The sequence below is a fragment of the Bemisia tabaci genome, chromosome 5, assembly GCF_918797505.1.
Source record: "Bemisia tabaci chromosome 5, PGI_BMITA_v3".
Classification (NCBI taxonomy): domain Eukaryota; kingdom Metazoa; phylum Arthropoda; class Insecta; order Hemiptera; family Aleyrodidae; genus Bemisia; species Bemisia tabaci.
The window spans coordinates 22,577,305-22,603,831 of NC_092797.1; the positions used below are offsets into that span (position 1 = coordinate 22,577,305).

The following is a 26,527-nucleotide window of genomic DNA, read 5'->3' on the forward strand; positions in this document are numbered from 1 at the left end:
ATCGGAAAGAAAAGAGATAGCTTTAGCTTTTAGCATCCTAAATCAGGTGGATTTGCACGTTAGACGGTCCTTAATCACATGGAATCGGGAAGGAATGAGCAAAAAACGAAGGAAACGAAGCGGATCTGGTCACGATACCTGTAAGTCACGACAGGTGAGGATCAACTGGACTCCATATAGAGCGATTCGGAACTAGCCTTTCCGTCTCATCCAGAGAAGTACATATCTGCATATGGAAACTAGCTGCACTTATGTTATTTCTAAACTGAGCCAGAAATTGTGGTTCCGAATTGCAAAATGTGGTCCGACTGATCCACACCACTGATGCCCTGCTTTGTTAAATGTCCGCCATAGACGCCAGCTGAAAATTGACTAAATAATCGGCCTAGGCATTTGGTAAAGAGCCTGATTTGACTAATGTCTGCGACACCTACATTCTTAAAATCGACTGAACTATCAGCGTTCAAAATTGGAGCATTTATTCCTGTGTCTGTAAATGGCGAGTAAAATTCACGGCACTGCACGTGATTCTTCATCAATCACAAAGCATGTGCTTTCATTGCTAACTTTTTTTCCCCATGTAGAGAAAGTTGAGCAAATCAGAGAAGAATCCTCAAAACGCATACTTTCTACCTGTTAAAAGTAGTCTATCGATCGCTACATGCGGAAGTGTCGCCGGCTGACTGCGGCTTATTAAGGAGCTCCAAAAAACCCCCTCGACCCATTACTCAATCCAGTCACAAAGCGATTGATTTTCGAAGACGCGAAAACGAACTGGAAATCAGAGAGGCGTTCGACTCCGACCCACGGTTGCTGGATCGTGCCCGGGTCGGCGGCGGCGTCGCGCGGCACAGGTTGCGTCGAAGCCGGCAGCCAGGCGCGGGCGTTTTCCGAAAATTTATCTCCCAATCTGCGGCGCCGATAAACGTAACGAGCATCGGGATTTGATCGGCGCATCAACCGAAGACGACGCGTTAACGACCCGCGGGGTTTTCACTCCGTGTCGCCCCGGACTCGAAAAACTCGCCCGGCTTTGCCAAACGCCACCGCGCCGCATCTTTCCCCTTGCAAATTACACTTTCACCGCGAGAATTTTGGGTACTTCTGACTGACAATGGAGATGTTTTATATGTGAGGAATTTGCGATTTGACGATGGCTTCTCATGTAAAAGTTGGCGAGAAACACGATGGTGCCACTGGTTTTCTCTGAAAACATCTCCCAAGCTCAAAAAAAGCTCTCAAAGTTGAGGCAAAATGGAGGGGATATCCCACGCTATCCTGAGAGTCCACCTCTACATCAAGACAAACTCTCCATGCAAAGATAGGATGCAAATACACATACATTGACAGGGCTGCTACTTTATTTGGGGAATCTAAAACTAAAAAATGGCAACCCTGCTAATGTACACTCCCGCCAGCCGACTTTCCACATTTTCTCATCAGTTTTCCACAAAATTTCCCACCAATCTAAAAAAATACCGTTTTTCGACTGTTTTCCTTTGATTTTCGACTTAAGGCCCCTCAAAATGTTCAAAATTTTTGGGGCTTTTCCACATTTTCACGCGCCCGGACGGGCGTGTGACCGGCCATTTTCTGCACCTCTGCAAAAAAATCCTTGTAAAAAATCGAATTGCTCGAGTCAATTTTGCAACCTTGAAATTAGGTTGCTTTCTTTCTTCAGGAAAACGACCATCTATGAAGATTGAAGAAAGAATTACGAAAAATTGTGCCTGAAAACTTACTTTTGCAAATACCATGAAAATACTGTCGTTTTTACATTTGTGAATATTTCAAACGATCTTATCAGCACTACGTGCCGATGGAAATAAATCTGAAGAGGAGATATTGGAAATAGGCGAATATCACCTATCGTGGAAAACCACGTTTGCAAAATTTTAGGTAGAAATTCAGATACTTAATAGTGCTTCAGGTGTAAATGCACAACGTAGCGATGGAAATCCCAATAAATTTGAAGAGGAGCTATTCGAAATAGGCGAATATCACCAGGAAGACCATGCTTGCAAAATTTGTGGTAGAAATTCAGACACTTGATAGTGCTCCAGGTGTAAATGATGCACAGAGTGGCAGCTATGGTTTACGGTGGAAATCTCAAATTAAATCGCAATGCGACATCTCAATACGGTCGACGACGCTTTCTTTTTGCCGGGGCGGGGGGGGGGGAGGGTGTGGGCGGAGGCGGCGGAGGAGGCTAAGGTGGAGGCGGCCGATGCGATGCCGTGCGAACACCGATAACCTGGCCGATGGACCGAAAAAAAGCTTTTTTCTCGGCGCGGCTTATCCAGGCAATTAAACTTTACGAGTTCACGATTCCGAGTGAAGCTAAGTCGCCGGGTTTATGTTGTGTCGTCGTCCGTACTTCGTAAGCGCCGTCGTCAATACACCCCCACCTAACCCACCTTGTTGCCGCCTTCGGCCTGTCTCCAGGGAGATCTCACTGCCTGTCTCTTTTCCATCCAGCTCGTAAAACTTTGCAAAATCTATTAAATGTCACTGAAAATTCGTCAAAATCACTACAATTTAGACCAGGTTCCTTCCGAGTATATCTATACATACGTAAAAAAGAACCTGAATGCTTCTCGCACACAAAATTTATTAAAATATGCGTATTGTGGGTGGTGTCCAACGAAAGAGTAGGTACCAAACGACATGAAGTGGGAACTTTTAAGGAAAATGGGGTTAAAGGCTCATTCCTCTGTAACTCGGGAAAAGGTATGATAATTTCACCTGATTTCGGCGAAAACCAAGTTTCTAGTAACCTAGCAACTTACATTTATGAATCTCGTTAAAATCATTACTTATGAAATGCACGACACCACTTTGCATGTTGTTCATCACCGACAAACACTCTTTTATTTCTCTTCCTTCATTTTCAGTGTGAAAGAAATGCAACATTTGTGTTGTTTCTTCACTGTAAATATGCATGTACTTTGGATTATATTCTTGATGATTAAGTTATACAAAAAGAATTATTCTAATTAGTGAAGGTGTTTAAGAAAAAAACTTCAGAGTATCGAATGAGTTTGACTGCATACCTTCGACATTCACTTCGATCTACACTCACAGTAGATTTGATTATCATTTTAATAGATAAAATACGTTTGAATCATTATTTACCAGATTCGTTATTAATGGACTCACAACACGACTCACTAGATAAATTAGGGAGAAATTTGGGATTAAAACATACGATAGCCGTCGAGTATCACAACAGGAATTATTAAAACATGCCATGATCTCGCACGACAAAGTTGCTCATACTGTTGGATAAAAATCTCGCGGCGGAAAAAATCCCCTACGCACATGTATCATTCCCATCTTTTTTATTTTCGTCCATACTTTCCCTTTCCACGTTTTCATCTGCTCACGGGCAACGCGGAAAGGGTAACAATCACATTTCTCTCTTTTCAATGAATTATTAAGCTAGAAACAATTTCCGCTTCGACGATAACAAACGCTCCACGCGCCGGGGCCGGGGGGGAGTTTGGGGGAACCGAAGCCGGGCACAGATAAAATAATGACGTCACGCTGTAGCTTAACTAATGGGACGTCATGAAGCGTTCTAACCGACCGTGTTCCCCACAATTATTTCAATAGCGACGCATTTGTTGGCGAAACCCGATGAAAAGTTGGTTTTGCAGTGGCCACCGACAAGTGGAAGTAAACTGGCGGCGGGACCGGGGAGCCGGGGGAGTGTGCGTAACGCGCACAGGTAGCATGATGTGGCGATTGATTTAACACGATTTGAACATTTATTCCGTTCGTTTTAACCTCGTTAACTCCTCCTACACCAAAAACCTGGAATGACCCTTGCGTAGGCTGAAAACCGAACAAGTCTCCTACACCCTGCAGTATTGTGTTGGACTGATAATAGACTGCTAAAGTAACTACATCATTCGATACTCAGGGTAGAATCCCTTTATACTGAGAGTCAAGACAACACCCCTCATGGAGTCACAAACGGGAATAAAGATTACAGAAATTGAACGTTTTTCGTAATCTTTGATCGACCCATTCTCGAATTTCTTCATTCGTTCCTTCCCTCATTCCGTTTGTTCCTTGTCGAACCCGTAATTCCCGGTCCATTCCAGATTATAATCTTTGCAATCGGTGAAACTGTAATCTTTATTCCCGTTTGTGACACTGTGAAGGCCTAAAATACGGGAACCAATCAGAGATGGATTCACATTGTCTTGACTCTCAGTATAAAGGGACTCTAACTCAGGGTGTCTACTAAAACAGGCTGGCCAAAAATCAGTACTTTTATAGTACTTTTCCAGTACATTCCCGAGAAATTCAGTACCTCTCAGCGGGAAAATTCAGTACTTTTTCAGTGCCTCCAGTTGACGAAATGCGAAAAACTTCAAAAATTTGAATTTCCCGCTCAATTTGCGACAAATATAATTTTAGAATGAAAAAATTGATGTTGCAATCTTGAGCCAATTTGAAAATTCTTAAACCCTACATTCAGCTCGAAAATTGCCACTTGGACTCAGAAAAAAATGATTTTTTATAGTTATTAAAAAGGCCTTAAAACTTGTGGCACCGCAAGATTTACGAGGAAAAGAACTAAAAATATTAATCGAGCTATACCTCAAATTTAACCAGGAAAATGGACTGCCCTGAGTTCACCCCGTTCGCCAGTGATAAGTCTCTAGCAACAAAATAAAATTAGCTGATATACCTCGCTTATAACCGTGGAATACCGTGTTCAAACACGGCGTCTGAAAAGTTACCGGTAAACAAAACATAAATTAATGTGATAGTACAGTGGGTACTTTTTCGTAAAAATAATGCCTACAACGAAAAACACAACAAAAAAACTGAAGACTTTGGCGGATATGAAATTTGGCAACAACTCTGAGAACGTGCGAACCCCCCATAAAAAGCGTGATTTATACGAGCACGCGTGTATGTGCATGCGGAATTGCAAACGCGAACAAGTCGACAAACTTATCTCGGTTTGCAAACGGTGCCCTGAGGCCACTAAAAAGTTATCATTCCGATACTGGGCCATGTTCATGTAAATCGAATCAGCAATAGCTTCACTTGAATGCATGGTACAAAACGCACGGTCTAAGTTCGTAAATAAAGAGTTCACTTCTCGTTCAAAGTGATCTCGATCCATTTTGTTCGACACCGCGATAAATTAACGGATCAAGTGAACAAAAAGAAAAAGAAAGGTATAATTTTTCACATCTCCCAAGACTCGAGATCGCAATCCACGCCGCGCCACTGCTAAGAACGTTAACATTAAGGGTGCATTAACATTAAATCTGCACGTTTCTGCGACTGTTTTTCTTCGGTCCTTATAGCGAAAAATCCTATTCCGGTGAGAATTTTCCAGCTTCTTTTGTTTAGCAAACAAATATATATCTTCCAGAAAGCTTCGACTAATATAAAAATGCTCTAACGGAAGAAAAAGTGTTAGGGGTTATCCCATAAAATTTTGGTATACTATACTCCGCTTTGTTGGATGATCTGGGCAATTCCAATTAATTACGGTAGTACTACAAAATTTGGGTTAGTAATCTAATTTGTTGGGGTACAACCACGATAAATTGGGGTATACCACCAAAATGAATTGAGGTACTACCACAATTAATTGGAAATGCCCATATCATTCAACAACGCCCTTACGTCTTTCTTCGTGCTGCAAGTATAAATGGAACAAATTTCGACTTGCAGATAAACATAGTTACAATAATGCAGATACGAGAGAAATGGTTTTATAAGGGGGGCTTAACTGAAAAGGGGTAGTTTCCAAACACATAGGTAACGTTCACCTAGGACAATGCGACACTTATTTACAATATCACTCTTGTCGACACCACTTCCGTAGACATTAATCTGCAAATAAGCTTTAATATTCCACACCTTAAAAAACTTTTGGGTGACATTTTACTCCCTAGACATGCTTAGTGAAAAGAAATCAACAACTGCACTCTGAAATTCTTTAGTCAGCAACAAAAACGCGCCCTTGCACACACAATACACGGTTGAAATTCGTCCTCTTGCAGCGCGGGGAGCCTGAACCGAGGAGTGAAGGCGCACCCATACACACACATCAAAAATCCCGCGTTACACCTGCAATTACGTACGAGACGTAATTAATTACTCGAGAGGACATAAATCATGCGCCGCGGAAATTCGAGACGCCCCACGCGCGAAGGCGGAGCCAACCGGGCCGGCCAAACCGATCGCGAAAACCGGGTCTCGCGCGGGGGAAAATCGGGAAATCCGGCGCGATCTGGCCGCGGCGGCACCTTCACTTTCCGCGAGCGTCATCCGAAACCGCGGCTCGCGACGTAATCATTTTTAATCAAACGTGAAAAATGACGACGCCGGGAGCGGAAGAGCGAGAGTGAGGAGGATCGAGAGAGACGGATGCCGCGTCGGTGTCCGACCGACGACGTGCGCCGCGACGCGACGCTCTTCATCGGCGACCGGGAGCGTCGGAGGCTCAAGGGATGAAAGGATTCCGCTAATTAGGGGCGTCTTCGAAAGCTTCGAGGTTCGGGGATCCTCGCCCGAGGCATGAACTTACTCTTCAGTATGAGGTACACGCGAAGAGATATAACTTTCGGCAGAACCGCAGATGCATTTAAAATGTGTATCTATACACTTTTCACGCAGGTAGCGGCCGTCGTAATATGCAGTACAGCCACATCGACGGGGGAACTCCCAAACTGCGTATATCGTCTGCAATGTTCTAAAAATTACCCCTTGCATTTCATTTTATTTTCAATGAGAACATCTTATCCTTCTTCGGAGTTTTCAAAGAATTTTCTGAAAGTAGTTTTTAGTTGAGAGTATGACAGGAACTCCGTGACGAAGCAAACCGTGCGATTTTCACTGTCGACGTGCAGTACAATCACAGCCATTTAGGCAGACTCTAATCTTAATACTCCCTTAAATTAAATAATATTTTCAATTTTTTTAAATAGACTAACCTACTTCATTTCAGATTTCGTACTTGCTTTACTTGCTGATTCAATGTGAAAGTGTTTGATTTTCAAGTGTAAGATTATCTTACACTTAGGTTAAAAGTTCAACCGAAGAATATTTAGGATGAGTGGTTGAAGACAAACGCGTCCAAACTATTTAGTCAAAATTTGTAGCATGTCCTGATATTTTTTTTTATATAACCAAAATTCCTGGTATTGATGAGTTTTGAGGGTTTTGGTGAGTGATGGCCGGCCTAGAAAATGACAGAATGCAAGCGATTGCAGCTATAACCCCGAGTATAATGTCTGTCCGAAACATGGAGGAAATATTACTCTAGAGTTTCTTTATCATTCCTATCTCTCAACAGAGGATCTCCTGTCCTATCGTCAATCATCTCTTAAGTTGATGTAAACTGAAACAGAAACAGTCTTAGATTCTCAAGCATAAATGCATTTCATTAGCGTCTGTTTGTTTACATTTGGGGTCGAGATGACGGCATCTACTCCGCGAGGATGACTCCTCAGTTGTTACTGGATCATTGCATGAGCTCATTTTCAAATCATATCCATGCCCTTCCTCAAGATCTGACCGCCATCAACTTCTAAGAACCAATCAACATACTCTGACTACATCTGTCAGCGAAAAAGATCACGTGATGCGAGAAAACTTCGACTCCTACCAAATAGAATACTATTTCTAGCTTATTTTAGAAACAACTTGCTTGATTTTAGTTTTTAATGCCGTATTCGTGTTTATGTGTTGGTTTCACTTTTACGGATAAGCCAAAATCAGGAGTTTTTCATAGCAAAATGTAGGGGGAAAATACGATAAGCATACCAATTTCTAGTTATATTTTGACAAGAAATCTATTGAGAGGAGTCCCGAGGCTTTCTGAGCTCAGGTAAGGCTTCTTCTGACTTTTGGCCCATTTTTTACAAAAATTTAGGATGAGGCATGTTATGTCGTCACGGATGTCGATTCCTATGTAATTTTGACCGGGCCATCGAGCTTCAATTCATACCCGCAAAAAATGACTGGTGTCAAATCATTTAGAAAAGCAGCGATTGAATTCCAGTGTGACCTACATCAAACGCGGACGCACCCACGGCACATGCGCGAAATGCATGATATTCGATATCTGGAATGATTTTGAATAATTTCAAATGATATTTGATCAGTTTTCGCAAATGCGGGCAGGAAAGAGAGTTGGTAATACTCGGGGGAGGGAGGGGAGGGTGGAAGCCATCTCGACTTGTGGAGTAGCAGAGGCACGTTCGCGCCATCCGCGATCCTCCTTGTTCCCCCGCGTCTACTCGCGTCGCGTCGCCGTCGTCCTTTGCGCATCCTCGCGGCTCCAGCCAGCATCCGTGCCCGGATAATCATCTCGTCTCCACGCCCAGGGTTGCCAATTCGACGTGAATTTCAGAAATAATTGTAAGGCAATATAGGCGGAGAAGTGAGGGATATGCGGTCCAAACCCCAAAGGACGCCCTTAAAAAATTATAGAAATCGGGCTCATCCATAGGTTGATAGCAGCAGGGGTGCAGAAAATGCCCGATCACCCGAAAATAAGGAAAAGCCCCAAAAATTTGGAAGGGGGGAACATTTTGAGGGACTATAAGTCGAAATTCAAAGGAAAATAGTAGAAAAACGTCATTTTTTTAGTTTGTTGGGAAATTTTGTGGAAAACTGATGTGAAAAATGTGGGAAGCTGGCTGGCGGGCTCGTGAAAATGTGGGAGCTTGGAAGATTCTACACCCCTGGTTAAGAGATTGAGGGTCTTTGGCTGACGGCCCTGCAATATATGAACATTAGCCCAGGAAATTTTCAGAACAAAATATGACGAAAAATGAAAATTTGAGGACTTGCTTCCTATCTATGTAACTTTTTTCCGATTTCATGAAGTTTCGTAGAATGTACATGTGGTAACATAGAAGAAACAGTTACATAGTAAATAAGAATAAAATCCGATAAAACCAAAACCTTTTCATAACAAGAAAATTCGAGGAATCAGTGGGAGCTAATAGTCATGATTGTAGCGATAAAATTGCATGTTTCTCGACAATAATGTTACCGAAAAAGTGCAAATACTAATTTTGGGCAGTTCCGTGGGAAATAAACCGCGTATATAGCTGCTAACATTACTCGATAAGGGTTTCTTCCTTTCCAAGTTTTCAGATCCTACTTGTGAAGTGCATGAGGATGCATGTTTCTCGCGCATCACGCGGTGAATTTTTACAATGAGGCATGTAATATGATCAACGAGTTACAGTTAGTTTACAGATGTCACTTGTCACGCTACCTGACCTGTGTCACTCGCTGTTGTAGATCTCCCTACAGCCATACTGCTACGTGGGTCAGTGACCACGATAACCTAGGTGTGTAACCATGCCGAGCATATTATCTCAATTGGACGTATTTATGCTAAAAGAAGCGATGTGATTTCAAAAAAAACCGCCGTGTTCGCATGACAATGCTATTTTGCGAGTGACTTGGGTATTTTTACGAATAGTCTTTATAAAGTATTGATATATTTATTCGATCAGTAATGAGGAAGAATTCTGAACGTATGCCACTCAATGTTTAGTTCTTCCGCGCTTCAAAGGACATATTGTACAGATTGATCATTTTGTCATGAAACCGAGACTTTATAATAAATTAAAAAATAAGAGCTCAATTTATCACAAAGTGCACTGAGAAAAACACATTGGATCTAGAGTCCAGACTCTTGAAAACACTGACAAGAAAAAATACTCTTGATTCAATCAGATTTCAGCTTAAATCAAAAGGAAATCCGCTCAAATTAAGAGGCTTATGGTTCTTGATTTAAGCTTAAATCTGATTGAATCAAGAGTATTTTTTTTTGTCGATTTTTTAAGATTCTGGACTCTAGATCCAATGTGTTTTTTTTTCCAAGGTATGCAAATGATACCTCTGAGGATTTAACCGAGCATACACACGCGTAAACCGATATCAAAAAGGTTCGCTCCGAAATGGCAACCACGGCTCCATCCTAGGCGTTCTCCCGTATCAACTTTCCTTGTCCCGGCTAATTGTAAGTTCTTTCCCCGAACAAACACAAGATACCATTGTACATCTGTCTTTTCTTTTGCATCATTACAAGCTCAACTCGACGCGTAATTGATCGGCCATGTCGTTATTGTACACATCGTTAACTACACACGTTGACTTGCTCTGACGTCTAATTGGACAGCTCTAAGCAAAATACGTGTACCTGTGTTTCGACTTCAGCACTCAATGAAGGACAAGACCGTTACTATCCGCTTTATGCATGATAGATGGAGTCCATTTGCTTAGAACCAATGATCTGCCTTTCTCTGGCGCCATGCGCAAAATGCACCTAAAAATCGAGCTTTGAAGCCTAAAATTTGGTGATGAAAAAAGGAGTTACGTCAATATGGCGTCTAAAAATGTTGACGCGCCCCGTCAATTTTTTCTAACTCGCGATCGTAAGTGGTAACGCTCTCAACGCACTGTTCGCGGCGGTGAATTTGCGGCATGATGCGTATGCAAAAAGTTCACTTGGCTCCTAAAAATTAGGCTTTCCGGCCAAGGTGGCTCCTAAAATTTCAGGGGGAAGGCAAGGCAGGACCTTGCTTATACTACCTTGACTAAATGATAATGCTCAAAATAAAGGAGTTGGTAACGTTTAATACTTCAAAAATATTGAAGCATACAACATATGCAGTTTAGAATTTTGGATATGAGACACAACGAAGAGGAAAATTGATGGTATAAATCAGTCGAAGAAAGTGCTCGGCGATAAAAATAAATAAATAACAAAATAAAAATCAATTTTCATTGGATATTTCGGAACATGCATGATTGGAGTTTTTCGATTTTCTCCTGCTTGATATCAAAGTAATATTTAACGAAAGTCCTCGGCTCCGGGTTTAAAGTCACGAATCTATAGCGGACGTGGGTCTCAAATTATAGAAAATTAAAAGCTTCCAACAAGTGTGTCCCAAACTCCGATTAACATTAATTTTTATATCCTTGAGTGCTTTCGTTGACTGAGCACGCTCTGTTGACTTTCACCACACATCTTAGACTCAGAAAAACTTTTAATCGAACTTGCGTTTGGCACAAAAAACCCTCTTTGAGAACTTCATTCGATTACAAGTCAACAAGCCGAATTCTCCAATTAAAACAAGCAGGAAGCTCCAACGCATTCGCGTCGGAAAGCGGCTCTGGCGACGGTAGGTAGTTGTTACGCGTTTACGGTTTCCTTGGTAACCTTTGTTTGCTATCAGCTGATGTCGAGTAGTATGACTAGGAAGCTCCAACCACGGCATTCTTCGAAAAAAGCGCGAAAACTTATAGATTTGAATTTTCAAATTTTAAACGTAAAGTATATTTTTTCCAGTGCGAGATTAAAGCACAGACCCGTTTTGAATTATTGACCGTATCACCATGATTCCAAAAATACACTACACAACATAGCATTCGCTCACAGGAAAAATATATCAATTAAAATAAAATCAGTCCCCCCTAAACAGCGGAAAATGGCGCCGATTCCCATCAACCAACACGCGGTCTCTCCAATGTAACATGGTCCCTTGATACTCCCCAGCTGGGAGCGTCCGGAATAGCAGCTCTAGTGCAAGCACCAGAGCCGCTAAAAGACCAAAAGGCTAATACGATAACAAAAAGTAATGTTTACTGGTCCGCGTTAGGTTGAAATTTGCATAAAGCGTGACGTTTTCTTTAAATTCTTCCATATTATTTGTCTCAGTCCATTCTGAGGAAGAATGGGCCATAATTTTTATGCAGAGCTATAAAAGTGTCACACTTTAAGGGGAAACTACAGGAACAGGCTACGTGGGAGCCTTTGAATGGCACGATACGTTGAGACGTAGCGTAAAAAACGCACTAACAAGCGCAAGCCAAATGCTATTGAGTCGAAGCTAGAACATTCTTTTTCTCTATGAAAGGAAGGTAGTATAGAGGCAAGAAAAATGGAGAAAATGAAGGAAGGAGAGGGAGCGAGCGAGACAGAAAATAGAGAGAAATAAATCAGGCGCGATATCAACAAAACAACAACCTTCCGCTATTCATAAACTTGACATCACTCTTATCATTTACTCTACGCTGCGAAATGTGCCGGTTGCCAGGAAATTACAATTTAATGTCATTGGACGATGTAATGAGCAATTCTGGGGGAAATAAAAGCGACCCATGATACATCTCAATTTGAGTCAAGGTTCTCCAAGAGAGAACATTTCAAATGGAGAGACTTGTTTCAAGTTGAGGAACCCAGCATCCGTCTAAGTCATATTTTGCTGAGTAAAACTCCCTATTACGATTTAAATATGAAAATATGTATGCTGATGGGTATGATTTGAAAGCCGTATCAGAGTCGCATTTCAGAGAACATCTCATCGTGCTTTGATTTCCATTTCCCGATTCGCTGAATTTGTTGAAAGAGGTCCAGAAATCACTGAACTGACTTTAAAATATGTGAAGAGCTCACTTTAGACATTTGATTTTATGGAAATTTTTTCATGCAAGTGCAATCTAGTTTGTTGACTTTACCATATGCAGATTAGAATTTGAATTCGAAAGCTGACTTCATTCAACAACTCGGGAGGATAAATTATTCAGGGGCACACCAACCTGAAACACACACCAAAATAAGGATTTTAATTCAATGTCAAAAATTTATGATCGGTTAACGACGAAGGAAATTTTAAACAATCACTACAGAAGGCCAAAATAATTTTTAATCAGCCTCTTCTTTATTTGAGTGCATACCTAATGAAATTTGAGGACGTTGAAGGTAGATGGCTTTCAGAACGATTTTCATACTAATAGCGTCAAAAAAGTACAAAGATCTAAAAAAAAAAAAAGTTCACTGAACTTTGCATCTAACGTAAATTGAAAACACCGAAAAATATCATTTGAAAAACTTTATTCAGGTATTTTAAAAAATTCTCCAAGAATACAAATATAATACCTCCGCATTTCGCACCGTTTAAATAGAACGTCAGGAAAAAAGGTGTCAAAAACTATCTTCTCCGCGATCTCAAAGTTATAGGGATGGAATCCAATTTTCATCCTTTAAAGTACTCCATTAGATTCACATTTTCTGACGGCTTAACAAAATTAACAACCCCACTTTTCATTCTAAGACTGTGTTGCGCTTCATCCAATACGAATCTTTCAGTGGGGAAGCGTGATAGATTTATTATCGATATTTTCCCATTGAAAGCCATGGCAAAGAATCGATTATTAAGGTATTCGTAGCGAGAACCCTGTCGATCAACCCTTTTCCATAGGTTTAAAATAATGACTGATCGATCGATGTATCACAAAGCACGCCACACCACTGGAATCTTAGAGATTCACCCCACGGATAAATCCGGCTGAGTTATCTATCTAGTACCAATTTTCTCCCAGTAACCGAAGTAAATAGAAGGGATCAAGAGGGCGCGAGGGGTTGCGTCCAACTGGATGATGCGTAACTCATTCTTTTGATTGTTAACTACGGTATTATTGTAGGCGATAATATTTTCCTTCCGTCACTGATGACGCTATTCCTCACACGAGGGGCACACGGAAATAACGATGGAAGCAACGAAAGCTCATGAGCTTCAGGGCTTCTCTCTCGGTGCTGGACCCGGAACTTTCCACTTTCAACATTTGTATCGATTCTCACTCCAAGCATTTCATTTTTACCCCTCTTGGCAGGATCTCTAATAGCGACGCCACACAGAGCATCGAGTCAATGGGAGGGGTCGGACGAAATTTGGAAACTTTAAAAGCTTATAACTCCGTTGAATCAAAACGTACACTGGAAAAAAAACTCAATGGATCTAGAGTCCAGACTCTTAAAAACATCGACAAGAAAAAGTACTGTTGATTCAATCAGAATCTAGCTTAAATCAAGAACCAAGCCTCTTAATTTAAGCGGATTTCGTTTTGATTTAAGCAAAAATCCGATTGAGAATCAAGAGTATTTTTTCTTGTCAATGTTTTCAAGAGTCTGGACTCTAGATTTAATATGTTTTTTTTCCAGTGCAGATTTTTAAAATGGTTTCATTGGTTTCCACGTGACATTTTCTTCCATTAGCAACCCTCAAAATTTAAAATGCGACGAATTAGACAACAACGTTTGTAGTTTTAGCCAAAAATTTCATGTCCGACCACTCTGATCGTCTCGATCCACTGTGCGCCGTTCAATTTCGGCGCTGCACTCCGGTACCCGGGCGAAACGACCTTGATCGAGGAATTAATCGAGCAAAATTACGGACGGGTAAAATCAGGAGGAAATGGATCGTTTACATTCAGGCGTTCGAAATCTGGTCCAGTTGTTACGGGAAACGGAGCGAAAGCAATTTAGGAAAAAAAAAAGCTCGTGAGGCTTTTTGATGCGCTATTCAGTAAAGCCCTACACGGCTTTCGCGTTTCCTTTGAACTTTGATTTTTATAATGGTTTTCTCCGCTCCGCTGGAACGACTTTCATTTCCTGGTATAAGATACTAGATCTCACTTCCTTCTCGGTTTTACCCTGTTTTTACAAGAAAGATTGCAGTTTGAAAATCTGTCTTTTTTAACTTAAAACCAAGGGTCAGCAACCCTTGACCGGCACGAGGTTCAACGCCCCCCTGTTACGCTGCACTGGAAAAAAAAACACATTGGATCTAGAGTCCAGACTCTTAAAAACATCGACAAGAAAAAATACTCTTGATTCAATCAGATTTAAGCTTAAATCAAGAACCAAGCCTCTTAATTTGAGCGGATTTCCTTTTGATTTAAGCTTAAATCTGATTGAATCAAGAGTCCTTTTACTTGTCAATGTATTCAAGAGTCTGAACTCTAGATCCAATGTGTTTTTTTTTTTCCAGTGTGCGTGCCTCAATCGCTATGCGTTATTCTTCAAAATTTAACTCTAGATTAAGACATTCTAGTACATGTTCTCATATTCGAACGAGCTTACCGAGAAATTGGGGAACTCGGAAAGTTGGGTACTTTCGACGAGGACGGATGGATCTTCAAGTAGGTAAGTGATGGGCCGTCTCTCAAGTACATACTTAGCGTTAAATTTGCGCTTTTTTGACACTCCCGGCCCCCTGTAACGCTCCGTAACGCTGCATGTGCAAGACCATTCAAAAATTACGTAACGCTTACCCGGACTTTCCCCTTTCGGTAAAAAATAATCTAAATATCACCTCACTTTTACTGAATGGATTCGCGTTTTGTATTTAGTGAGGAAAAGAGAAAGTATTGCAAAACTTCTGAAGGAGATCGACGAAAATTTCTAAAGAGACTCGAAAAAAATCACTGAAACTTGTTGCGTAACGCTTCGCTCTGTATCCCCCTCCCCTTGGAGGGTTACGTACACTGGAAAAAAAACACTTTGGATCTACACTGGTAAAAAAAACCTCTTGGTTAAAGAGTGCAGTTTCTTATCGGCGGATTTAAGAGTCTGGACTCTTGTTTCAAGCGGATTTTGAATTGAATCAATGCAAAATCCGCTTGAAACAAGAGTTCAAAACTTTTAAATCCGGCGACAAGAAACTGCACGCTTAAGTCATATGCACCGCGGCATTGGTCCAAGAGGTTTTTTTTACCGGTGTAGAGTCCTGACTCTTGAAAACATTAACAAGAAAAAGGGCTCTTGATTCAATCAGATTTAAGCTTAAATCAAAAGGAAATCCGCTCAAATTAAGAGGCTTGGTTCTTGATTTAAGCTTAAACTGATTGAATCAAAAGTATTTTTTCTTGTCGATGTTTTTAAGAGTCTGGACTGTAGATACATTGTGTTTTTTTTCTAGTGTAAATTAGAGGCGGCTCTAAGCAGATTTTTTTCCCCAAATAAAACGACAGGGGAGTTTTAGAAACGTCGCAACCGAAACAAGTTTTACAGCTTTCACCACCGAAACGTAACGTTCGGACGGAGCGAACCGATAAAGCCGCGACAAAATCACGGCAACACCGTCGAGGGGCGAAGGAGACTTTGTTTACACTTCAACTCGACGATAAAAGGGAGGACAATTTTTCATCCTTTATCCTCGACAAACTAAAGAGGTAGTTTTCTAATAAAGTTAAGCTGTTCTCGCGCTTGCAATCTCAATCCACTTCTCCGCGGCTGCCGTTCCGCGATTCGCGGATCTTCATAGACAAACTCCGGCCGATTCCGGAGTTGATTATAATACGGGAAACGCGAAAATTGGGCACCTTGGCGAAGCCGCGAAACGGTTAGCGGGTAATCCGGGAGACGGTTTCGTATACGTTCCGAGGAAATAAACAGGCGGAACTGCGAGAGGTAAGCACCGCTGTTTGGTCTGGCAACCGACTACGGCATAATTAAGACAATAATGTGCGGAGAGCATTACCCGCATTCGCGGTACAGCAGCTTGTAGCTGGAAACAGGTCAAAATAAGCGAGGTAGTGTCGAGGAGTTTGACCCTTAGGTGCGAGGGTACGGCTACATCTTCGTATCGAGAGTATAATGTGCTTTCGCTTACGGTGTAGCCTCTGCACGTTTCTTTCTTTACGGCTGGGAATTTTGATAAATTAACAATGACGGAGATGTAAAAATTATAGGGCCTGGAACATGAGCACGAGCGAGCAATATAAAAAAAATATAACATGAGAAAACGAGGCTATTTTTTTAATCTTTCATTTAAAGAAACAAAAGCGCGAGCACACACATTAAAAAGGTAGTACTTTTAGAGCTTTCATAGGCTCACTTTTAAGTCCAAAAACGATAAAAATTGGTAAAAAAATGAGTGCTGACCTGGTCTCAGGTGTCACTACGCAACGACTCAAAGTTTCACAATATACTTGAGTTGGGATTAAATCGCCAATCAGTTCGTTGCTTCTTTTTATTGTTTTTGCGGCCGAAAATGTGCCCGTGTCTTCGTGGTGTTGTTGTTTAATGTCTTTTTTTCTTCGTTTGTTTTTTTAAAAAAACTTGCCTTCTCCTTTGTATAATTCAGGGAACATCATATTCTCTTAATTTATGTTGATAGGTCTTTTCATTGGTGAGGCCAAATTAGTCGTTTCTTACTAGTTCAGGCAAAAAGGAAAAAGAACTTACAAAAATCCCGGGTAGTTATGTTTGCGGTGCGATTCCTATGTAATATTTTGCGAAGATAAAATTTCAACTTTCAGCCGAAAAATTCAGATAGGAAAATTGCCAAATTTCGGAAAAACGGTCTAAAATTGGCTCATTTTGCGAATTATGGTCTGCACTTCAAAACGTGGTCCATTTGATTTTTGCTTGATCTAAAAGTGTATTTCGTTGCGCAATTAGGAATACTTCAAATACACTCGTAGAACGCGATTACTGGGAATCATCGATCATCGTCAGAGCAACGAATAAGACGGCAAACGCGCGTCATTTGGACGTATTTCTGCCAAATGGAACTATGTGCATTATGACGTGAGCCCTGTTACGCATATATTCTTATGGGTCTCGGGTCTCATGTCTTAATGCACACAGTTCCGTTTGTCAGAAATACGTCCATTTGGGCCGGAGATGGGCTCATGCCATGTGTCCGAGCCCGACTTGAAGATGGTCCTCCTAAGTCCTAATGACCATGGCGATTTCGCCTCGCTGTTTAATCGCCCGCTTAACCGCAGGCTGCCTCAATGCTACGTCTTTCTGTCCTCAATTATTAATCATGCTCCTCCTTGCCAGATCCAAGACCCGATCGCCGGTCTCCACGCATTTATCCGTGTGGGGCTCCATGCCCCATGCGCTTGCGGTCTGGGCCCTTGGCTTTCCCGAGAAAATGATCATGCTCGTTGCCGCGAGATCAGAAAATGCGCTCTGGGCATAAAACATTATAGTCATTATCAGTAACTTCCACGCGGTTAATAATTCCCGTGTTTATGGTTACATTCGGTTACTTTAAGTTACTTTCTTTTCAGTCAGATCGACCAAAAAAACTTGGTTGATCGACAAGATTTTTGGTTAAATCGACTGAAACCGTAAATGGCTAGCGCAGTGGACCATCACCATTGAGATGTTGGTTCGATCCTAGTGATTCTGATTTTAAGCGGGATTGCTGCACATTGTTAACCCAAAGAATTGGTCGAAGTAACTCAAAGATTTGGTCGAAGTAACCCGAAAGTTTGGTCGAAGTAACCCAAAGATTTGGTTAAAGTAACCCGGAGAAAAACGAACCGAAAACTATAAACTGCACCTTTAAGTTATACTTTGTGTTTTACTCATCATCAAAGTACCACAAAATGTCGGTTACTTATTCTGACTTCGTAAGGGATCCCAAGGGCCACAATTTGGCCCCACCACTAAAGAACACTCCGGCGCCCAGAAACATTTTAGTCAACTTCGTGCCGCAATAGAAAATATGGGGAGCAGTTCAAAAATTTGAAGCCAGCAGGCTTTTCTGGAGATAAGGCGCTGAAGGGATTCTGCTGCATGAAGACTTGAGCTTTATAGATTTTAGAGTACACTGGAAAAAAAACACATGGATCTAGAGTCCGGACTCTTAAAACATCGACGCAAGAAAAAATACTCTTGATTCAATCGGATTTTAGCTTATATCAAGAGCCAAGCCTCTTAATTTGAGCGGATTTCCTTTTGATTTAAGCAAAAATCTGATTGAATCAAGCGTATTTTTTCTTGTCAATGTTTTCTAGAGTCTGTACTCTAGATCCAATGTGTTATTTTTTTTTTTCCAGTGTGCTCACAAAATCAGTGGCATCTACTTTTCTCCAGACGGAATTTCGGAAGGAAATGATCGGTTAGTTCGCAAACCTTATCCGATACTCCAGGTTCTGTATTGTTTTTTTAATAGGCAGTTGTGTTATTCATCTACTAGAGCGTTGCTTAATCATGCCATTTCCCAACCGTGCCATTATGTAGTCAACCAATCAACCTCTATCGGCGATTTAAAAAAAAACAAAAACAAATTCAAAAGTTTCTTGAATTCGATTAGGCACTCGGCGAACAAACGAGAGGAAAACGGCCCAGAATCAGGGCAGGCAACCGCGCCCGGGGAAAGTGCAAAGGCGAAAGTGCAGGAGAGCTTTGCTCGGACCAGTCCAGGTCCGCGACGGCCAGACTGTTGACCCGCGGTATATTTTCAATTTGCTGGAATTGCCGCGTTCGAGTAGCGAGCACTCGCCACCGTCCTACGGGCGATCGCGCCCGTTCGTTCTATTTGCATGTAACTCGTAATTAGGTCGTGGGAGTCTGCCGCCGCGCCGCTTTCATCACCGGCTTTTATAATTTACGGCGGAATTAAATCCTCACCTCCAGGACGGTATCCCCGGGCTTGAGACCCGCGGCAGTTTGAAAGTTGCCCGCCGTCGCACGGTGGATCGAGTCAATTAGAGAGGTCGGACATGAAATTTTTGACTAAAACTGAAAATTTTGACGTTTTTTTCGTCATATTTTAAATGTTTAGGGGTGCTTCGAGAAGAAAATTTCACGAGAAAACCAATGGAACTACTTTTAAAACCTCAAAGTTTTGTATAAACGGAGTTATAAGCTTTTAAAGTTTCCAAATTATGTCCGACCTCTCCTATTGACTCTATCCACTGTGCGTCGTTTCCAACACGGCTTCTACCCGGTTTACGTCACATTAATTTTCTTTGACGTTCGTGTGACATTTAGGTGGAGGTGACCTCGTTATCACTCGAGAATACCTCGTTTCCATCTTGTTTTTAATAGGGGCACAGACCCTTTCCTCGGATTGTGGCAATGGAGGATTTGCAGGCGTCTGAGATGTTGTAAATTGCATGTTTAAATGAAATTAGGTACTAACAATCAGAGAACCGAGCGCGAGGATATCCTTGATTTCTAAAATGAGCAGTTTTTGGAGGAAATATGACAAAATAACCTACTCTTCTAAAATACATACATTTTAATGAAAAGTGCCGCCAGATGACGTCACTAAGCGGTACATTTTCTCACTTTTAAATCTATTTTTATACTATTTCCCAAATCAGAAGAAATAAAAAAAAAAATACTGGGAAATCGGCGTTCCCAAATCAGAAGAAATAAAAAAAATACTGCGAAATCGGCGTTTTGAGAACTCTTAGCAGAAGCGATAAAAAACTTTCTTGCTAATTCTCCATTGTGGACCTTTATGCATAGTTTCTACAGCTCAACACGAAAAGAACGGTCTAAAGCTCATGCCTCATTGGATAGATCAAATGGACTGCATTTAGCAATTTGGAACTAAATAGATTCTGGCTCATCTGAAAAAACATTTATGTGCATAGGGAAACCAATGGCACATATGTTGTTTTTAAACCGAGCCAGAATTTATAGTTCCAAATTGCAAAATGCAGTCCAAATGTTGTTAGTTACTTAGATTTTGGGTAGGTACCTCTTCCTTGCCCGGACTTGACACTAATCCGAGTAGGACTGGGACGCACCCAAAATGTAAGAAATGACATTTGACCTACCTACTTCGGCATGAGCGCCAGACCGTTTTTTCCCATGAGGCCTGCGAATTACCTTCTTATTGACGCTTCGATATCGAGTTGAGCGGTTGGGTTAATAAAATAGTCAAACACGTGAACGTCTTGTCCGGGAAATTGATTGCTCAAAAGAATGCTCGACGGCTTTGAAGAAGGTGATTTGGAGGAATAAGAGATGCGCTTCAGTGTCATACTAACAGAAATGGTTTTGGACTGATTTATTTCATGATAATAGATAAAATTGGATCAGGACTGCTATTTGACCATTTGACCGGTACGAGAAAATTAACGAAACCGGATACCCATAAAATTGGTTTTTTTTTTCTTTCATTTTGTTTGAATTTAAATTTGTTGATCAATTTACTTATCTTTTAGTGGTGGCCGTTCACAGAAAAAAAAGAGTCAGTCTTAAAAAAAACTCAAAATTGAGCTATTGATGCCTTGGCATTAAGGAGTAATTAAAAAAACATTGAGGAGAAAACTTCTAAGAATGCCAAACCGAGCTAAAGTTTCACGGCGACTTGAAGTTTGTAGTTATTAAGACGTAGTTCCGAAGAAATCTATTAACTTGAAATTGTTATCTGCCGCGTTGAAGACACGATTTTGCTGAATTATCATGGGCCTAAACTGTGTACACCCAATACATCCTAGGTAAACAGGGAATATCTAAATAGTGGTTTTAAGGTTGTAAAACATCAGGTTATAAAAGAATACACGGGCGCTTGTAGGGAGGACCTGGAAAGAGCTATTTTTGACACTTAAAAATAAATTTGACAAAAGGCGGAATGTTTCTTAAAAACTTCAAATCGAAAAGCCCTGAATGCAGGATTTTCAGTTTTTCAGAATTTTCACTTCAAAATTCACTTTTCGCAAATTCCCACTAGGATCTGTGTAAAGTCATGACGCAATGCTTAAACACACTCTCAGATCCAGCTATTTTCAGGTATTGTCTGTCAAAGAAGTATCTGTACACCCTCTATTCTCAGATGAATGAAGCAGACCACCCACGAAATATTATTCAGGACACTGGGATGATTTTTCCGTATCGAAATCTCAAAATCCGATTTTCCAACCCGACTTGACACAATTCTTTCAACTCTAAATTTTGCCTCCGTGAACGCTCACATGTTTGTTCTGTTCCAAGATGTGGACGATAAGCGGCTGCATTGAATTGAACAAACAACGAATTACGACCGAACTTTAACATCGAGTGCCCGGGATGAATCGAGCACCAAACCGGTTTGACGGTGGAGAGTCTGATCGAATTCCAGGACGGCGATCAAAATGACGATCCGCGATCGCGATCTCAGGCTCTCAAGGCTTCAGGTGCATGGCCGAGTACTACGAGGAAGAATTGAAGGTTTCAGAAAGGCTGTACCCGGCGATTCACCTGCCGACAGCCATGAGGCTCCGACCACGGCCGACCATCAACCTTCCGATAAAAGTTTAATAGTGCTCGCTTCTTGAGCTCATGTGACTGGACACTGTCCTGCTGCACTCTCAGTGTTACACTTATTTTCAACCGGAAAACATGGAACGTATTTTAGTGATGCTTTCATGAAAGTTATACTTTCAAAACCCGCGGAGACCGGAGCGGAGTTTCCCCTTCAGAACTTATGGGCAGTATTTCCTTCTTCAGGGGGATCTTCAGCTTTAAATCCGAAAAAACACCAAGTCGCGCTGATAGATTTAGGATCCGAAACCAGTGATTATTTCAATAATACGACAGGAATGATAAATTCTTAGACTCATAAGTTCCAGCAGCATGTGTGTATGTATAGAACGTTTAAATTCAAAAATAAACTTCAAAAGTTCAAAGGCTAGAACTTAATCTCCGTTTCGCTTAGGATACCTGGAAGTGCGATGCAGATAGTTTACGGGTGGGCTATATAGGGATATGTGTCACTGCTGAAAGAGATTAATTAAGAATTGGTCACATTAAGATTGTTTTTCCTGGCCCTACTTTTTTCTGCGATCAACTTTTAAAAATTTTGAGATTTTTGAGATTTGGTGTCCTTAATAGAGTAATTTTTGATATTTTGAAGTTAATTTTTTTGCGAATCTATGATTCCTTGAAACGGAGACATCTTTTTCTAATAAAAGTACAGACAGAAAAGTTTAAGTATCACGCTGCACACTTGATTTCTAAAGAAATAAAAAAAAAAAAGCGATACGTATACCATTAGTACTGTACAGCAGAGATGGGCTCAATCTGCACGTACAATTTCTTTCAAACACTTCATTTTCGACAGCTAAAATCTGATTGAAAAAAAGGTATGCACCGGGAGAAGCTATGCATGTAACGTATCTATTAAATCGAAACGTTTAAATTGAAACGCCTATCAGTCATCCAAAATGACATATAGTTAAAAGGCGCCCTGAAGTACAGAGATAAACCGTTTCGGACTCAACAAAATTGACACCCCCGAGGACAATGGATCGTTAGCTTAGAGAATTACTTAAGGAAAGTTCTAATGGAGAGTAATGAACATCCTCCGTAATCCAGTTTAACTGCGCCCGAACGGCGACCGCAAGGACAATTCTACCGTGCTAAGGAAGAACGCCGTATGCACCTTCAGACGTTGCCGTATCTCCTTCAATAAAAACAGACTTTACCAGAAAAATTGAGTTAATTTTTCTACCAATTTTCCACAGAATTTTGCTCATAATTCGATCTACAATATCTGAAAATCTCAAGGAAAAATATTCATAACTCTCCTCAAGGGTTAGCATTTTATCGGAGGAAATTTGGCAACTCTGAAATGTTCATGTGGCGTTTTTCGTTAGACAGAATGACGGAGGAGGGCGGGAATGATGGTCACTCTCGTGGTCTCTTGTCGTCCGTAATCGCGGGCACGTATCACGGCCAGTCTCTTTGACTTTTCAAACGATCCGACTCCATTGCGCCCGGCGAGTTACAGCATTGTTCTAAGTGCCCATCTTCAGAGTTGGCTCTCTAACAGCGAATCAAAGCGACGTTGGTTTATGGAACGGGCGCGAGGCGATAGGGACGCTCCGGGTTGCAAAACTGCCGCGCTAACGAAGAACGCCGTATGAACTTTCGATGTTGCCAATTTCCCCTTAATAAAATGTTTAATCGTGAGGAAAGTTATAAAAAATTTTCCTTGAAATTTTCGGGAACTCTAAATGAAACTGCGGACAAAATTGCCTGGAACATGGGAAGGAAATATTCATAACTTTTCTGGGAAATTCGTGTTTTATCAAAGGAAACTTGGCAACGCCTGAAAGTTCTCATACGGCGTTTTCCCTTAGCACGTCAGAAAAGCTAAGCGCCGCCGCCGCCACTTCTCTATCTTGCCACATAGCTCGTGTAAAGATCCCCGACCACAAACGTAACATCCAAGGCAGTGGCGTGGCGTGCTTTGCGATAAATCGATTGTTATGCCATTTAAGCCCGTGGAAAAGGATCGATAAACAGGGTGTTCGCAGCGAACACCTTAGTAATCGATTCTTTACCATATGTTTAAATGGCAGAACAATCGATACATCGCAATACACGCCACGCCACTGATCCAAGGCTAAGGGGTCGTCCATTGATGAAGAATGGATAGCAACACTCGGGGAGAGCCCTCGGACGCTGCTAGATTTGTGCCATCGATTACTCCGTTAAGGTCTAAAAATAAAGTTTCTTGTCTTAAGAAAGAAACCAAAATAAGAAAATTTAGAAAATTTCCCGATCGAATCTAAGAGACGAGATCATTACAGGGACCGTTTAAAGGTACCAGTAAAATGTAACGCTGAATTTCGAATTTTGGGAACCTACTTCCCCCTCGTGACGCATTTTTGACGGAGGCCCCTATCTTTTGGCACGCTTTAAAAAAAAAAAAAAAAAAAAAAAAAAAAAAAACTCCTGATTGCGCTCAAAACAGGTACCTACTGAGCGTCCACTCTTCAAATGACGTTAGACACTTTTTCCGACTTTTTTACCCCACCCGTTATAAAAAATTGATGAAAAATGTTGATCCGTCGCAATTAAGATTAGAATTTTGCGATTTTAGGCATCGGTTTGTCAGAGACCCTGCAATACTGCTTTGAGAAAACAGAGAGGGGTGAGGCATAAGGGTGCAACAATTATTCTAGCAAAAGTTGCAATATCAGCCCTAAAATTTCCTCACTCTGCAAAAGTATCAAAGTACGAGCTTGAGTTTCTCAACAAACTTTCAAAATCAGCGCATTTTTCTGTTTTTCCATAAATGTTCATCATAGAAAACCACGAAGTCTCGAACAGCCTACTGAGAAAGTTTTTTCAAACTGGTCTCGTATGCTACGGATTGCTCAGCACGTCACTCATCAATCATCATTAGATAAAGGAAGATAAACGTTCGTCCTCGAGAGTAACAACCACACAATGGAAAGTTGATAGTGCAAGGTCCTCGGAATGTTGAGTCTTGGTATACGTTTAAGTTGTGAAACATTTTAAAAAGTTGAATGCTCGTATTTTTCTCACAGATTATACGACGGTCAGTGAATTGGCTTTCATCATCGGAAATTAAGGGTTTCAATTTTCAAGTTGAGGATTTTGCATAGTGTTAGACTTTTGAATGCGACAGTAGATAAGTTTTAGAACAGATGGATTTAAAAGTGAACAAATCGTAGAGCAACTTGAGGGAACCTAGTACATGGATTGACTGCGAGATCAGCAGAAATGGATAAAACAAAAATCTGAAGGAAATTGAGTTGAGAGAAATTTTTAGTTCAAAAATAGTCGCATGGCATTTTAATATTTTCTGTCAACGATTCAAAGTTGAGGAATGATATTTTGCTTGAAAACCCCGGGGTTAGAATTTACTTATTTATACTAAATCTTCAAAGGAGGAGAAACTCCGAACCCCTTTTTCTCAATTTAGATGTGGCTTAACTTCCCGGCTGATTTCGGTCCATATCATGGACAAAGTAAAGAGAAATATGACGGGACCGTGTGAAACTAAGGCTTTTACTCTACTTCTTATCTTGAAAATGGCTCATATGGTTTACATTCTGATTGTGAGAGGTTTAACACCGCACCTGACAAAATATTGGAAAGAGGAACATTTTGAAAAACCATGGAAGAGATTCGACGGAATTATTTCGTAAACAGATCCGCTCAAAGCATTGCAATGATACGGTTTACGGGCGGTGGTCTGGAGCTAGCACTTAATGCTTTATACCATAATCGTGAAACTTTTTTTTTTCGTATTTGAGTTTCTGTCATGTAATTTCGCGTTCTGCTCTCCTTGAAGGATCCATTTACGAATTGACTTGCACTCAAGTCTCGCTGAGACTGGCCTTCGTGTCAATGAAATCGCGATTTCGTCGATCGATCGTAATATTATCGAATCAAAAATCCTGATAAATTGCGATAAAAGTTCGATTTCATAGAGATAAAATTACGACAAGATTAAGCATAATTGCTCCGATGTTGATGATCCTAGCAATTCAATCGCCAAAAATCCTAAAAAATCGCAACTTGATTTCGAAACGGCGATATTTCCGTTGAAAAGTGCCATTAGGGAAAGAAAGAAAACAGGCAGTAACGAGCTAAGATAAATTTCGATTTCATAGAGATAAAATTGCGACAAGATTGAGCATAATCGCTCCGATGTTGATGATCCTAGCAATTTAATCGCCAAAAAATCGTAAAAAAATCGCAAATTGATTTCAAAATATCGCAATTTTTACGTTGAAAAATGCTACTTGGGTAGTATAGGGAGGAGGCAGTATGGAGCTAAGATAAATACGGCCCTGAGTAGTTTTCTCGAAGAGTTGGCATCGCGTGAAACTTGACCAGTCGCCTCACGTATTCACAAACGCGCAATGACCCTTACTTTTAAAAGTGGCTTTCAAAGCGAGTCGGAACTATTCTGATGCGGTCGGGGCTCGGCATTTCATTAGAACCAGAAAGGATTCCACTCACTATGAAGGCACCTGTTCGCAGCCCCACACAACCCCCAAATAGATGGCTTGATTAAAAGATTACGTGCTTTTATTTTCGTTTCGCTCCCGTAATTAAACAGTCGATTAACTTCACGTCCGCTTTCCCAGGCTTGGAAACAATACGACTTTTCGACATTCTACGCATCGGTCAGTCTTTCCCGAGCTCGAAATCTTTAAAGCATAACGGGTTTAAATACCGAGT

The 26,527-nt window shown here is 41.0% G+C and overlaps 1 protein-coding gene across 5 annotated transcripts in view; it reads right to left on the reverse strand.

Moving 5' to 3' along the window:
• The window catches only part of LOC109036555 (uncharacterized), a 426,442-nt gene that overhangs the window by 350,526 nt on the left and 49,389 nt on the right, over positions 1-26,527 (reverse strand). The window lies entirely within an intron of this gene.